At 38.4% G+C, this 16,371-nt stretch overlaps 1 non-coding gene across 1 annotated transcript; it reads right to left on the bottom strand.

The window, feature by feature from the left end:
- Positions 1-14,238: 14,238 nt before the first annotated feature.
- LOC129642596 (small nucleolar RNA SNORA31) lies at positions 14,239-14,362 on the bottom strand. Its single transcript, XR_008709848.1, has one exon. It is a non-coding gene; the product is annotated as a small nucleolar RNA SNORA31 (small nucleolar RNA).
- Between the last annotated feature and the right edge of the window lie 2,009 nt (positions 14,363-16,371).

The raw sequence follows: 16,371 nt of genomic DNA, 5'->3' as shown, positions 1-16,371 counted from the left end.
GATGCTTAGGTCGTCCCTGATTGGCCCTTGCCTTGTTTTCTCATCTCATTTCTTTTTCTTACATTCTAAAATTAACCAAATTCTTTTACTGATCTTCAAAGACTTTGGGTTCCTTTTCACCTCTAAGCAACCAACCATGTTTTCTCAACCTTCATGTGTTAACTCAAACCTTACTGTGTCTGCGATGCTTCTTTTAGCTTGTCCAAACTTAGGTACATCTTCCTTATACTTTCAGGCACCCTGTAAGCAGCTATATTTTAAAAAGTGCCATTTTGTATTTTAATGCTTTTTTTCACATAGCTATCTTTCCACTAAGCCCTAGACTCTTTGAGGGAAAAGTGATTCCTCTGTGGTGTCCTCAGGGCCTATAAGACTGCCTGACATAGTGTTGGTATTGATTAAAATTTTGATGAATGAATATAAACAAAATTTATTGAGCACTACTTGTCTTAATTAACAGGAAAAATGTTATAATGGTTTCCAATAAGAATCTTCAATATTAGTACAAAGGAATTTATGTCCATGGCTTTGAGAAGCATCAATAAGAGATCAGATTATGGCTTAGTAAAATGAACTTGCTTATCATCATATCCCATGCATGCTGGTTAGGGAAACCACATGGTTTTAAAAAATCTACTTCAAAATGCAGAAAACACTATCAGAATTCTTAAGATACCTATACAATCAAAATTATTTTTTAACAAAACAGATAATTTCTTTCTACTTATCCCACCTTGGTACTATGGACTTTAGTTCCCCATTTTAATAGATTATTCTTGATGATAATTTTTTATCATGTCATGAAACCTTTTGATGACAGGACAAGGATTCCAGGTGAGAAATGACAATGCTTAAAATCCTTTTATGGAAACTCTTGGGTAAATTTATTTTCTTTTCCAATGAATAAGTGCAATATATTCCAATTTTAGAAAAGGACTAAGAAGGGACGAATAAGTAAAGGTGACATAAGAAGAAGCTATAAGCTTGAATGATCTCAGGTCTGCAAAAATATTCCAAGTATGACAAGATATTTATTTATTCCAAATATTTCCAATTTTGGGAAATAGGTATTCCAAACATTCCAAATATTCCATGGAAAACAAAAACAGGGGAGGAAGATTAAAGAAGTAAGGGAAAGATCTGTAAGCTGAACCTTGATGTTACTGAAGAATTAAATTGAGTTTACTGACAAGCATTTTTAATATAAAATGGGACTCAAATACTTTTTTAAATTTATAGTCTGACGTAATTATATATACATTTGTTCCAATTACATGGCATCAGATAAGTCACTCAGTCGTGTCCGACTCTTTGCGACCCCATGAATCGCAGCACGCCAGGCCTCCCTGTCCATCACCAGCTCCTGGAATTCACTGAGACTCATGTCCATCGAGTCAATGATGCCATCCAGGCATCTCGTCCTCTGTCGTCCCCTTCTCCTCTTGCCCCCAATCCCTCCCAGCATCAGAGTCTTTTCCAATGAGTCAACTCTTCGCATGAGGTGGCCAAAGTACTGGAGTTTCAGCTTTAGCATCATTCCTTCCAAGGAAATCCCAGGGCTGATCTCCTTCAGAATGGACTGGTTGCATCTCCTTGCAGTCCAAGGGACCCTCAAGAGTCTTCTCCAGCACCACAGTTCAAAAGCATCAATTCATCAGCACTCAGCCTTCTTCACAGTCCAACTCTCACATCCATACATGACCACAGGAAAAACCATAGCCTTGACTAGATGAACCTTTGTTGGCAAAGTAATGTCTCTGCTTTTGAATATGCTATCTAGGTTGGTCATAACTTTCCTTCCAAGGAATAAGTGTCTTTTAATTTCATGGCTGCAGTCACCATCTGTAGTGATTTTGGAGCCCAGAAAAATAAAGTCTGACACTGTTTCCACTGTTTCCCCATCTATTTCCCATGAAGTGGTGGGACCAGATGCCACCATGATCTTTGTTTTCTGAATGTTGAGCTTTAAGCCAACTTTTTCACTCTCCACTTTCACTTTCATCAAGAGGCTTTTGAGTTCCTCTTCACTTTCTGCCATAAGGGTGGTGTCATCTGCATATCTGAGGTTATTGATATTTCTCCCGGCAATCTTGATTCCAGCTTGTGTTTCTTCCAGTCCAGTGTTTCTCATGATGGACTCTGCATATAAGTTAAATAAACAGGGTGACAATGTACAGCCTTGACGTACTCCTTTTCCTATTTGGAACCAGTCTGTTGTTCCATGTCCAGTTCTAACTGTTGCTTCCTGACCTGCATACAAATTTCTCAAGAGGCAGATCGGGTGGTCTGGTATTCCCATCTCTTTCAGAATTTTCCACAGTTTATTGTGATCCACACAGTCAAAGGCTTTGGCATAGTCAATAAAGCAGAAATAGATGCTTTTCTGGAACTCTCTTGCTTTTTTCATGTCCAGTAGATGTTGGCAATTTGATCTCTGGTTCCTCTGCCTTTTCTAAAACCAGCTTGAACATCAGGAAGTTCATGGTTCACATATTGCTGAAGCCTGGCTTGGAGAATTTTGAGCATTACTTTACTACTATATTAACTATTGGGATACCATAGTCAATAAAACATAGACCTTGCCTCTGAGAGGTTTCGTCTTGAGGGAAGCAGAGCAGTCAAAGCCCACATTATGGAATTCTATGGACTTGAATTTCATAATGTCAAATTATTAGTTGTGTCACTTGGGCTAGTTAAGACACCTCCGTACTTCATTTATCTGTAGCAGGGGAATACTAATAAACCACAATGTTGTTTTGAAGATTATACAAGAAAATTCCTGGAATGTGCTTGGAATTGCCTGGCTGAAAGTAAACACACACATAGACATTTAGCTGAGAAAGTTAGAAAATCATTTTCCTAATTTATATATGTATAGGCCCTAGGTATAAAAGGACTAATAGGAGTACATAATAATATAAGAAATCTTTATATAAAATTTTACTATACAAAAATAAGTTAGCCTATCCTCAATTTCATTAAAAAAAATCACTGAAAAATGGGAACTTTTTTCTGAAGAAGAAAAGGTGTAGTCAAGACTATATGTTCCCTATGAGAGATAGATACAAAAAAAAAAAAAAAAGCATTCAGTTCAATTTCAGGAAAACTCCACATTCATCAGAATTGTCTTTCCAAAACTGGAATGCACTGCTTCATGACTTAGTGAATTCTCAAATATCTCAAATACCATTGAAGAATGATTTGAGATTGCAGAGAGATTAAGGTAAGTAATAATTTAGGGATAATTAGTAATAAGCAGATGATCCAACCAGATGATAGGAAAACCTGCCAACCCTACATGTATGGCCTGACTCTCCATTTATTTTGCCACAGAAAGAAGGCCATAATCAAGTTCTGGCTGTTGCTTTACCAATCAAATTGACTGTGTTCTGGTTGATTATGAGCAAATTTTAGAGTAACTTACTAACCATGCTGTGAAACAGTTGACTTCCCCATGATTGGCCATCATTTTGTTTCTCTGGTCACACACAACAGAATCAACAAAATCAAAACAATCACAAGTGCTTGGTGAAAAGGCTGTGCGCTATCATTCCACACTGAGTTTCTCTTCATTTGGATTTATGAACTTCTGAAAACAATGTGTTTTTCCCACTATTGAGGACATGCCTAGGCGCCTATTTTGCACTTTCACTAAGGTACAAACATTGGTTAAAAGGATTGTCACTGCTTATGCCTAAAGTTAGTCACTTCCATTTGGTATGGAAGGTAATGGCATTTAGAATCAGAAAGACCAAGACTTGAGGTCCATCTTTATCCAGTATGGCCTTGGGGACAGTTAACCTATGACTGTTCCTTTATGGGCTAAAATACTCATTGCACAAGAAATATATGTATTTAAAAAGAAATAATAGTTTACCATGCCTAAAATGATATTTAACATCCTTAATATATGTGATAAAAGAGTAAATATCCTTTAATTAATGTGTCCCTTATTTCAACTGCATCTATGAACCCTCATACACTATGGAGGGGTCCCCAAACTCCATGATCTAATGCCTGATGATATGAGGTGGAACTGATGTGATAATGATAGAAATAAAGTGCACAATACATGTAATGTGCTTCAATCATTCCAAAGCCATCCACACCTTGCTGTCTGTGGAATAACTGTCTTCCACAAAACTGATCCCTGGTGCCGAAAAGATTGGAGATTGCTGCACTATAGACAGGACTGGAGACAGAGCTGGAGAAATTAAGATGTTACTTGAAGTCTCTCCTTTATAGAGGAGAAAACTGAAGCCCAAGTTTCCATAGCTAAATAAGGGAGGCATTAAATGAAAGAAAAGGATTCATTCTCCATCTTCTGCTTCTCAGTCTAATGCTCATTCTGCTGCTGCTGCTGCTAAGTCACTTCAGTCGTGTTTGACTCTGTGCGACCCCATTGACGGCAGCCCACCAGGCTCCCCCATCCCTGGAATTCTCCAGGCAAGAACACTGGAGTGGGTTGCCATTTCCTTCTCCAATGCATTAAAGTGAAAGTGAAGTCACTCAGTCATGTCTGACTCTTAGCGACCCCATGGACTGCAGCCCACCAGGCTCCTCTGTCCATGGGATTTTCCAGGCAAGAGTACTGGAGTGGGGTGCCATTGCCTTCTCCTAATGCTCATTCTACAATGCATGCTATCTCTGGTTGTGTTGTTGTTCAGTCACTAAGTTGTGTCCAATTCTTTGTGACCTCATGGACTGCAGCAGGCCAGGCTTCCCTGTCCTTCACTATCTCCTAGAATTTGCTCAAACTCATGTCCATTGAGCCAGTGATGCTATTTAACCATCTCATCCTCTGTTGCTCCCTTCTCTTTGTGCCTTCAGTCTTTCCAAGCATTTTTTTTTTTTTTCTAGTGAGTCAGGTCTTTGCATCAGATAACCACAGCAATGGAGCTTCAGCTTCAGCATCAGTCCTTCCAGCGAATATCCAGGATTGATTTTTCTTAGGACTGACTGGTCTGACCTCCTTGCAGTCCAAGGGACTCTTAAGTCATCTCCAACACCACAGTTCGAAAGCATCAATTCTTCAGTGCTCAGCCTTCTTTATGGTCCAACTTTCATATCTGTATATGACTACTGGAGAAACACAGCTTTGACTATATGGACCTTTGTTATCTCTGGTAATGTCACTTATTCGAAAGAAATAATTCCCTTGTCTTGAGAAAATTAAATATTGCATAAAGGAGTAGAAAGAGCATGAGCTTTGGAATCAGGCACTCTTCATTTGATTCTAAGATTCGCCACTTGCTAGTGGGAGGCCTTGGGCAAACCACAACCTTTGTGACCTTTTGTTTTCTCATCTAAATTTATGGGTTATCATGTGTACCTCATGAGACTTGTGTAAAGTTTTTAAATAAAGAATGTAACATCCTTAGAACACCATTTGCCACAGTAAGAACTCTTGCTAAATATTAGATATGATAATAATGAGAAGAGGTTTAAGTACCCTAACAGACTTAAGGAGGAGAGAAGAGACAGGAAGTCCTCTTGCTTTTGCCCAAGTGCCTTCAGTGTGGCAGTCACTCACAGAACAGGAATTCACTACTACAGCGGGGAAACATCAGTGTGTTGTGTTTTTCTTCTCCTCCAATAGCTATGGGAAAAAAAAACAAAAAAAAAAAAAACATTTTTTAACTTCTTCCTTCAGATTTTCCAAGTTTGTGTTCTCTCTTTGCTCCTAATAAATATTCTCCCCAGGGAATGCCCACATAGTGCCTGCAACATACAGCCATTTCTGGCCCTAGTTTGGTTCTGAGGCACATGGGTATCGCAGAGCACTGCACCTCTAGAGCTGAGACATCCATCAAAGTCTCCTTTCAGTGACTGTCACTGTCTCCAAGGTCTGTTTGCTGTTTTGGTGAATTAACTTACACCCACAGCTGAGCCTAATCCTACCAAGTTCTTCAAGGAATTCAGTGCTCCATGAGTTCAGCTTTCTAATCGCTGTACAACATAAGGCTATGTGCAACCAGATGCATGTGCACAATTTTACAGTATATTCCATTTGATTGCCTTTTTCAGTTGCTTGGTTAACCTGCAATTTCACAAGGATGCTCTGATCTGTGGTTTTAGTTCATGTAAGTATTTCCCTGTTTGCTAAGTATTTCTGTTGGATAATCTGGCTATCCAGAAATTTCATTTTATAAAAAAAATTTCTGGAGTTTTATGATACAGGCAAAGATAAACTTCCACAGGGATTTTTAAAAATGTCTGCAAAGGGAAGTTAAAACTTTTAATCTGGATATAAAAAACAACTTACTCACTTGTTTTGTGCCCATGACACTTTGCTTATCAAGAGTATTTAAAGCAATTCCATAAAGTTCCATAAATTAATAGCTCATGTCTGCTACTTTCTCTTTTTATACTTCTCTCACTTATGAATCATCAAATTTCACATTTCTTCTTGTTTACCTTTAATACTGACTGAAGTATGTAGAGACTTTATGGACAAAGTCATGGTTAGAAGTTCTATTTTACATTCATACAGACCTAGTTTGAATTTCAGTTCCTCCATTTACCTTGTGACTTTGTGAAAATGGCTTTGTCTGGACTCAGTTTCTTTACCTGTGAAATGGTACTGAAATAATAGTACCTACTTTTAACGTTCTGAGGATTAAATTATGCATATGAAGTGCATATAAAAAGACTGTACAATGCCCTTCATGGAGCCACTTTCACTACTAATTTTTAAAAAGACTAAAATGCTTAGCCCAGTGGGGTTGACATGTGATGGGAATCTAGGAATCAGAGATACTTAGTTGCTAACCATCATTATCATCTTCATTTAAAAAATTATTTATTTTAATTGGAGGCTAATTACTTTACAATATTGTAGTGGTTTTTGCCATACATTGACATGAATCAGCCATGGGTGTACATGTGTCCCCCATCCAGAACTCCCTCCCACATTCCTCCCCATGCCATCCCTTAGGGTTATCCCAGTGCACCAGCCATGAGCACCCTGTCTCATGCATCGAAACTGGACTGGTGATCTACTTCACATATGGTAATATACATGTTTCAATGCTATTCTCTCAAATCATCCCACCCTCACCTTCTCCCACAGAGTCTAAAAGTCTGTTCTTTACATCTCTGTCTCTTTTGCTGTCTTGCATATAGGGTCATTGTTATCATCTTTCTAAATTCTCTCTCTATATATATATATATGCATTAGTATACTGTATTGGTATTTTTCTTTCTGACTTACTTCACTCCATATAATAGGCTCCAGTTTCATCCACCTCATTAGAACTGAATCAAATGCATTCTTTTTAATAGCTGAGTAATACTCCATTGTGTGTATGTACCACAGCTTTCTTATCCATTCATCTGCTGATGGACATCTAGGTTGCTTCCATGTCCTGGCTATTGCAAACAATGCTGCAATGAACATTGGGGTACACGTGTCTCTTTCAATTCTGATTTCCTTGGTGTGTATGCCCAGCAATGGGATTGCTGGATCGTATGGCAGTTCTATTTCCAGTTTTTTAAGGAATCTCCATACTGTTCTCCATAGTGGCTGTACTAGTTTGCATTCCCACCAACAGTGTAAGAGGGTTCCCTTTTCTCCACACCCTCTCCAGCATTTATTGATTATAGACTTTTTGATAGCAGCCATTCTAACTGGTGTGAGATGGTACCTCACTGTGGTTTTGATTTGCATTTTTCTGATAATAAGTGATGTTGAACATCTTTTCATGTGTTTGTTAGCCATCTGTATGTCTTCTTTGGAGAAATGTCTGTTTAGTTCTTTACTATCACCTATTTAAGCACTTTACATATATTATCTCAGTTTTTGCAATACCTTGGAGAAGGCAATGGCACCCATTCCAGTACTCTTGCCTGGAAAATCCCATGGACAGAGGAGCCTGGTGGGCTGCAGTCCATGGGGTCACGAAGAGTCGGACACAACTGAGTGACTTCATTTTCACATTTCACTTCACGCATTGGAGAAGGAAATGGCAACCCACTCCAGTGTTCTTGCCTGGAGAATCCCAGGGATGGGGGAGCCTGGTGGGCTGCCATCTATGGGGTAGCACAGAGTCGGACACGACTGAAGCGACTTAGCAGCAGCAGCAGCAGCAGCAGCGTCTGAATCATGTTCTTTTTACAGTTGAGGTAATCAAGGCTCAGAGAATTTTAGTAACTTTCAAAGAAGCTGAGTTAATAGATAAGGGGAATGTTAAACTGGGTTCTGTTAAAAGTTTGCATTCCTAATCATTACATTACCCAATATCACCTTTTTCAGTTTGAAAATTTAGACATGTGTCAAAATGCTAGTTCATGGATGTGTTTTGTTGGTCTGATACGGATTTTTTTTTATAGTCTCATATTGAAAACTTAGGAAAAATCAGAACATATAACCTTTTGAGGTTAAGTCCTGCTGCTGCTGCTGCTGCTGCTAAGTCGCTTCAGTTGTGTCCGACTCTGTGCGACCCCATAGACAGCAGCCCACTAGGCTCCTCTGTCCCTGGGATTCTCCAGGCAAGGATAATGGAGTGGGTTGCCATTTCCTTCTCCAATGCATGAAAGTGAAAAGTGAAAGTGAAGTCGCTCAGTCATGTCCGACTCTTAGCGACCCCATGGACTGCAGCCTACCAGGCTCCTCCGACCTTGGGATTTTCCAGGCAAGAGTACTAGAGTGGGTTGCCATTGCCTTCTCTGAGGTTAAGTCCTACTTGGAGACAATTGTCTAAACTCATAGTCACTGTGACTTTCAACCAGATATGCATCTCAAGTTTATATCACCCTTATTGCTTCACTTCTTTCCAACATCTGCTTGGCCTCCATTGTCATGTAACTTTTATGTCTCACTTGAGGCTATGGAAGGTATACAACATGTATTATATTCTTAGTCTGTCAGAACAATCTCAACCTTATGTGTTCTGAATAAATATTAAAGCAGGGACACTACAGGCATCACCTGCCTTTCAATAACAGGAGAGATTAACTACCATTATTTCATTTACTGATTAAATGCTCATATATTACCCTATTCAATCTGTCATGACATGCTGTAATTCTGGTTCACACAGAAATATTTAAAATGCATTGCCCCATGAACATTGCTGTCTGTTTTAATTCACTCCTTGGTTGTATCCAGCTCTCCTGGGGAGTGGAAACCTCAGAGTGTAATCTAAGCCTGGGCTGCCTGAGTTATTACATCTCTGCAGAAATTACACAAGGCATTGGGACAACGAGAGGTCTCATTTTCTCAGTCCATAGTTCCTTACTAGCAGTAATGACAGGACTAGAGAGAGTAAGACAATATGGATTTGCAAATACACTATGTTCTACCTATATTGAGTTGACAACTTGACAGTATCCATCAGGAGATGGAATAGAGCAGAACCTGGAGGTTCTCTTGAGCATAAAAGGATACTTACTTTATATATGAGTAATCTTTATGAATTAATTTCTTACCTAAATTCCAATCTTTTCCCAAACTCTTCTCTACACCTTACCCCAAATATGGCTGGACCTGTCATTATTATTTATTTTGCTTGAATCAATTTTTCTCATTATAAGGGCACTATCCTAAAGGTGGTTTTGACAGACGTTTCAAATCTTAAACTCTACCAGATTGTTTTGATGAGCCTGGCTCTCCCTCCTTTTGTATGAAAAGCAAGGCAGTCCATGGTTCTGCTGTTTCTTTCTTTGTTCCCTCTCTTTCCTAACAGAGTCAGGTTAATCTTCTTATATTTCAAAAATGTATTAACTCCTTCATATTTGAGGAAATATAAGATCAACCTAACTCTGTTAGGAAAGAAAAAAAAACAGGCAGAATCATGGATGAGTGGATGTGTGGATGGATAGCTATAAATAAGAGTTATAGAGGTATGATAAATTGATCAATAGATACAAGTAACATTAAGCAAGAAGTCCTGCTCTAAGAGAGAAGATAGGAAGATACGGGTGTACCCAATTAAAAAAAAATAATCTCTTGGTCAATCAGCAAATCTTGTTGCTTTACCTTCAAAACATATTCAGAATTCAACCAGTTTTTCCACCACCATCACCTCCATGCTGGTTCAGGTCATGATCATCTTTCCTCTGGATTATTGCAATATCCTTTCAGCTATTATTCTGGCCATGCTCTCGCACCCTACTTGTCTCTTCCAAGCAGGGTGATCTTGATAAAACATGATTTTTAGATTAATTTTTCAGATATCTCAATCCTTCCTTGGAAATATTCTAGTGAAATATTATCTTTTTTATGGTAAAAGTTAAATGCTTATTATGACCTATAAAGGCTGACATAATTACCCCTTCTGCCACTATTTTACCTCTCTGACTTCATTCCTTCCTTTCTTCTATTCGTTCACCCATTCCAGGAACACTGATTCCCTAAGTGTTCCAATGTACTTTTCCTGGAGCTACTGCAGGGCCTCTGAACTTGACATTTCCTTCACCATGAACTGTTCCCTATTATTTACACACACACCCCCCCACACACACGTATATATAGTGTCCCTCTCATTTCATCGAGTTTTTTACTCAAAAAAATAAAGAAAAAAATCTTCTCCAAGAAGACTTACTTAGCTATCTTTCTAAAATATCAACCACCCACAACCACCAATTCATATCCCACACCCCTGCTTGGTTTTACTCCTAAATTATCACAATTTAACCAATATTTTTTACTTACTTATCTTATTTATTATCTGTGCCCTTCAATAAGCTCCATAGGGCAGGAATATTTTGCTGTTGTTGTTAACTGTGTGCCCTGGCCCCTAGAACAGCAGCTGAGTTAAAATACTCATCAAATGAATGAGTAAATGATAAATGAGATCATACATGCCAAACCCAGAAAGCAGTACATGACACTGATTCACACATTTTCTTAGTTTATACAGAATAGAAAGGTAGATTAGAACTACTCTTTCTCCTTACTTCGTATCTCCAAAGATTCATGACTCCACAATATCTTAAAAGCATACAGCTGAAACCTAACTGCTAAACTTCGTTTCTCAAATCCGTTTTAAAAAGGTATGTCATTCATTGTACAATGGGAGATCTTTTGTCCAAAGCCAAGTGCTTAATGGCTCATTTTTTTTCTTTCACCATGAAATGAAAGCTAAAATAAATCAAAGTAGCAACGTAACAGTCCAGAACAACCCTAGACAAAAAGTGTAAATGAATGTGCTCAATGATAAAAGAAGAAAAAATTCAGATAAAAGAAGAAAAAATGACTATTTCAATTCCAGTTTCCTAGGGATTTTGTGTAAGGAAAACCTAAGCAAACTTTATATAAATCTTACTTCAGGAAGCTTCTTTATTACTTATAACTGCCAAGAAGTTAAATAAGGATTCACCAAGTTTTATAAACTGAGAAAAATCAACTATTTTCATTCAATAAATGTCAAAAAAGTCAAGACATCAGCAATGAACAAGTAAAGTTTACACAAAAAGCAATGTATCCCAGAGTGTGTTTTTGGCTTTTTCTGTGTTGAATGGGACCAGAGACCAATGATGAACAAGGCTTGATCTTTTATTTATTTTAAAGGCCCCATTTTCATAGATATAATGGGGTTTGAATGAATTAACAATGGTTTGCTTGCATTACACTACAACTGTCATTTGCTTTTCTTATATATAGCATCAGAACAGAGATGTATAAATTGGTACTTTTTGTAGCTGTGAATATAGGGATGTTCTTTTCATATCAATATAACATCAAGTCACCAAACTCGCAGTATCTTCTTTATGAAGCACAGTTACTGTCCTTATGTGACCAACATCCAATGAAATACATGAGGAAATCAAATGGATTATTAATTCCCCACGCTGGTAACTCTCCTGGATTTTGTTTTACTTTGCCTCCCAGCTTGCATTACCTCTTCTTCTGCTGGTGTATTGCAACACATTTTGGGGAAATTTATCTCCTCCTTCAGTGTGGTCTCGATAGCTTTGTTACAGAACCAAACTTGGATTCACTTGCCCACAAGCCAATCTACTGACACTGGGTTGTGATGACGGAAAGCGCAGCATTTACTGCAAGGTACCAAGCAAGAAGTCCAGGAAGCTAGTGCTTAAGAGGCCTGGACTTCCCAAAGGATTTCAGGGTCAGGTTTTCAAAGACAGGGTGAGGGAGGGGGCTGTGGGGTGCGTGATCAGCTTGTGGACATTCTTTTCATTGGTTGGTGATGAGGGAACTGGAGTCTACATCATCACCCTTCTGGTTCCAACTAGTGTGGGGTCTGTGTGCTTGTAGGTAGCATACAGTTAACTGCTTACACCTGGTGAGGGTTTCATTCTCTGCAAAACAGCTCAAAGAACAGAGTATTATCTCTAGCCCTTGAGGGGAATTAAAGGTCCTTGACTGTTTGGTAGCTAAATTATTATTATTTTGTCTCACTTGACTGTTTTTCTTTCTTTCTGCATTTTCTCACCTCTCTGATTAAATGTATTCTTTGGAATTTGGGAAAAGCCTAGGAGGCTAAAGCTTTTCTACAGAGGAGACAGGCGGAGGAAATAGAGGGGGTTCTGTTCCAGGAAAACCCCACAGGGCCCTGCTCAGTTACAGCTTCAGCTTCATTATTCAAGATGCAAAGCTTGAGCACTTGGACTTTATCTTCTGTAACTTCAGATCTTATATATACTACAATTACTTAAGAATTTTGAGTGTATATAGGCATTAATCTAAGTTCCTTAGGTATTCCACAACAAGTCAGTAAACTAGATGTTATCATTATTCCCACCTTACAACTCAAGCAAATATTCCAAGAACAAGCCAGTCACTAAGTAACAACACTGAATTCAAACCCAGACCTGAACTGAGAGCAGATCTGCTTCAGCATTAGGCTCTACTGCTTCTCATTAGCTTACTCGCCCCAGCCCCAGCTTCCTGAGTTTATTCTTTTCCTGCTACCAGGATCCCTGGGGCTACCTGGGTTTATCTTCAGATATTCTTCCTTCGTGACTGTACCATAGCCTTCTAAGAAGTTGATTTTTTATCAAGATATCTGACATAGTTCTTGTTTCTTCATATTAATAAATCTTAATGCCTTTTTCGTAGGTTTTATCTGCATTCAACTCTTCCAAAAGGATATTTCTGTGAAGATCAAAAAACACCTTTGTTTTGTAAAATCTATTTTAAAGGGTACTTCAGGCTGTACTGTTCTCTCTCCATGGGCTCTGTATATAATGGGGTGAGCCTGTGTGGATTCCTGGTATGTGAAGTCCTACTATTCAGGGCAGGGTCAGAGCCCTGCTACACAATGCAAAAGGAGTCAATACTTTAGTTCACTCCATGAATGCCTTTCTGGGTCAAAGGGATTGTTTGACTTCCCTAACTTCAAAACCATGAGTTTGTTTCAGATTTGACCTTGTTATACAATCCCAGCAGAAGCCCACCTCTCATCAGTTCAGGGACCACTGTCCCTGTACTCTTGACATCCCAACTGGAATATCACAGCTCAAGAGTGGCCAACCTGAATAATTTACCAATACCATCATTGAGGAGATGCTGTTTTCTCTCTTTCAGTATTTATGCCTCTAAAAACATATATGCTATAAACTAAAGAACTGATAGTAGATATCTAGTGCTCTTATTATTATTTTAATGGCCTTGTGCTCTTTCATTTTATGAATCGACCCTCCTCCATTTCATGGGCTATTGATAAGACCATCAATCCAGGGTCCTAATTTCTAGTCACAGAGCTAGGCACCTAATACAGACTGCATGACTGGCCAATTAGAACACCTAATTTAGAACAGTTAGTCAAAAAAAGAGATCTGGTCCTCCAAACAGGTCTAATCAGTGTTGGTTTTATTCTTTATTTAGACTTAACTTTTTTTCTTTCTTTCTAATTGAAGGATAATTGCTTTACAATATTGTGTTGCTTTCTGCCATATATCAACATGCATCAGCCATAGTAGACTTAACCCTTATGGGTTTAGAAGTGAAATCAATCAGAAGGTAAAGTTATAAGGGAATAATCTTTCAATGTTGCTGTATAGTTGCTCAGTCATGTCTGACTCCTTATGACTCAATGAACTACAGCCTGCCAGGTTCCTCTGTCCATGGAATTCTCAGACAAGAATACTGGAGTGGGTTGCCATTTCCTTTTCCAGGGGACCTTCCCAGATCAGGGATTGAAAGCACATCTCCTACATTGGCAGGGAGATTATGAGCCACCAGGAAAGCCTTGTAAACTCTTATAAATTCTTCTTTGGAATAAAGCAGGCTTTTACTGCTCACAAGGTTATTTGGGAGGTGCAAATTTTTTTCCCTGTATTCCCCCATTCAATCTGGGCTGCCACAATCAGACAGAGAGCATGAGGACACATTTTTCTTGCATCTGTAGTGGAAGCCCTAGCAGACACAGTGTTTGTTTTAATATAATTGATGCAGGTACAGAGAAGGAGAGGGTTCTTGGAATTATGACATGTATATATGTGGGGCAGCTTATAATGTCCATACAGTGGTGAGGCAAGATCTAAAGAATAGAATAACCTAGTGAAGTGAAAGTCACTCAGTAGTGTCCAACTCTTTGCAACCCCATGGACTATACAGTCCATGGAACTCTCCAGGCCAGAATATTGGAGTGGGTACCCATTCCCTTCTCCAGGGGATCTTCCTAACCCAGGCCAGTGACTGAACCCAGGTCTCCCACGTTGCGGGCAGATTCTTTACCAGCTGAGCCACAAGGGAAGCCCAGAATAACCTACGGGGGAAATAAAGAAAAGGGCAGGGACAAATGGCATCACTTGACCCTCCATCTCCTATGTTACCTAAAGCCAGGACTACTGCATTGATTTCCCTTTACCGCCATTAGTTCCCCACCTCCTTACTTTATACTTTTGTGCATACAGAAGTTTGAACTGGACTTTGTCACATGAAAATATCCTGGTTTATCTTTTATGTCCATAAACTAGAATATACATTTAGAATTTTTAAGCATATTATTTTGTTTTTCCTTATAATGTCAACATAGTTAATAATGTCTATCATATATCTATACAAACACACACTTTATTTTTATAAGATCCTACACATTGGAAAAAGAAAGGTAAAACTCAGTCACTTTGAAGTATGTTCCTGATATCTATTTGTTATCATATGGCATAATCACACTCTTTAATGACAAAACTTGATGTCTCTAGAATCCTTATCATGAAAGCTTTCAGTATCTTATCTAGTCAATATCTCTTCACCATTCACTTGCTTCCATACAGACATTTAAGATGATACCCTTCCTCCATAATCAAAATTAGGTTTTCTAAAAATTCAGTGGAGCTATCCAATATTTTAGTTAATTTTGGATCTCTCCTCTATTAAAAGACTTTTAAGAAGATAGTCTTTAAGCTGGAGGTTGCCTAAGTCATTCACCGAACATGAGACAGATTATTAGGACAATCTCCAGTAAGAATAATTTCCTATGATTCTTCAGCAATTTTTTTTTCTTTTTGTTATGCTGTCAAATGAATTACCTTTGTTTTTCAATTTGACTGTTTGTCAATAGGTAGGCACATTGAGATTACCATGACAGAGGAAATGGATACTGAGAAATACATGTTGCCAGAACCTAATTTGCTCTGCTAGCAAGAGCCATATTCTGGATTCAAATCTAAATCACGAGTCTCTAAATACCATGCTGTCTTCATTCAAAGCAATTGTACTTTCAGCTGATCCATATGCAAGGGTTATGATGATATTTTTTTTAGAAAATTAGTTTCTATTACATTAAAAATGTTGAAAATAACTGGATAATTTATATCTCCTATTGTTTTCAAACTTGAAGATATATTATTATGATAATATCCTAATGATCATGAAAGATGCAGTTTTTGTCTGAGATTCAACTTAGAAAAAATCAAGTTTAGGTATTATTTCTTGGGAGTTGGGAGAAGGAAGAAAGCTTCCCATCTTCCCAGGACATGGAACTTGGTACAGTTCTTTCTCGTGTCTTCTGTTGTGACATTTTAATTCTTTCAGTGTAACCCTGGTCAGTTGGGTTATTCAAGCTACCCTTTGTATTAGAAGCCACTTTGATTCCCAGCCATGTCTCTACAATATAACTGTTTTGAGAAATACATGAATTAGCTCTGAAACTATAAATATATTCCTCCTCTCCCTGGGTAGATTGATTGAACTTCAACTCTGGGGGCATGCTTGATCTAAGTTTATCTTTTATTATTTATTAATATCTCTGTTCTGTGATCTCAAGTCACACCCACTGCCTGTGTGCTACACAGTGGAGTTTTGGACCAGAGCTGAGCTCACCGGTGGTCAGTGGCCTGACAATAGCATCAAAGTCTCTTTACTCTCAGTGAAAGGGAAGCATATCTATCACAGGCTACATTCCTTTCAGGTCAACAGGATGGAAAAACCTTCCTGTCATTTGTCATCTCCAGCCTCTT

Source organism: Bubalus kerabau, chromosome 1, assembly GCF_029407905.1.
Source record: "Bubalus kerabau isolate K-KA32 ecotype Philippines breed swamp buffalo chromosome 1, PCC_UOA_SB_1v2, whole genome shotgun sequence".
NCBI lineage: Eukaryota > Metazoa > Chordata > Mammalia > Artiodactyla > Bovidae > Bubalus > Bubalus kerabau.
Note: the sequence above shows the minus strand (reverse complement) of the source record. Positions and strands in the feature narration are given on the sequence as shown.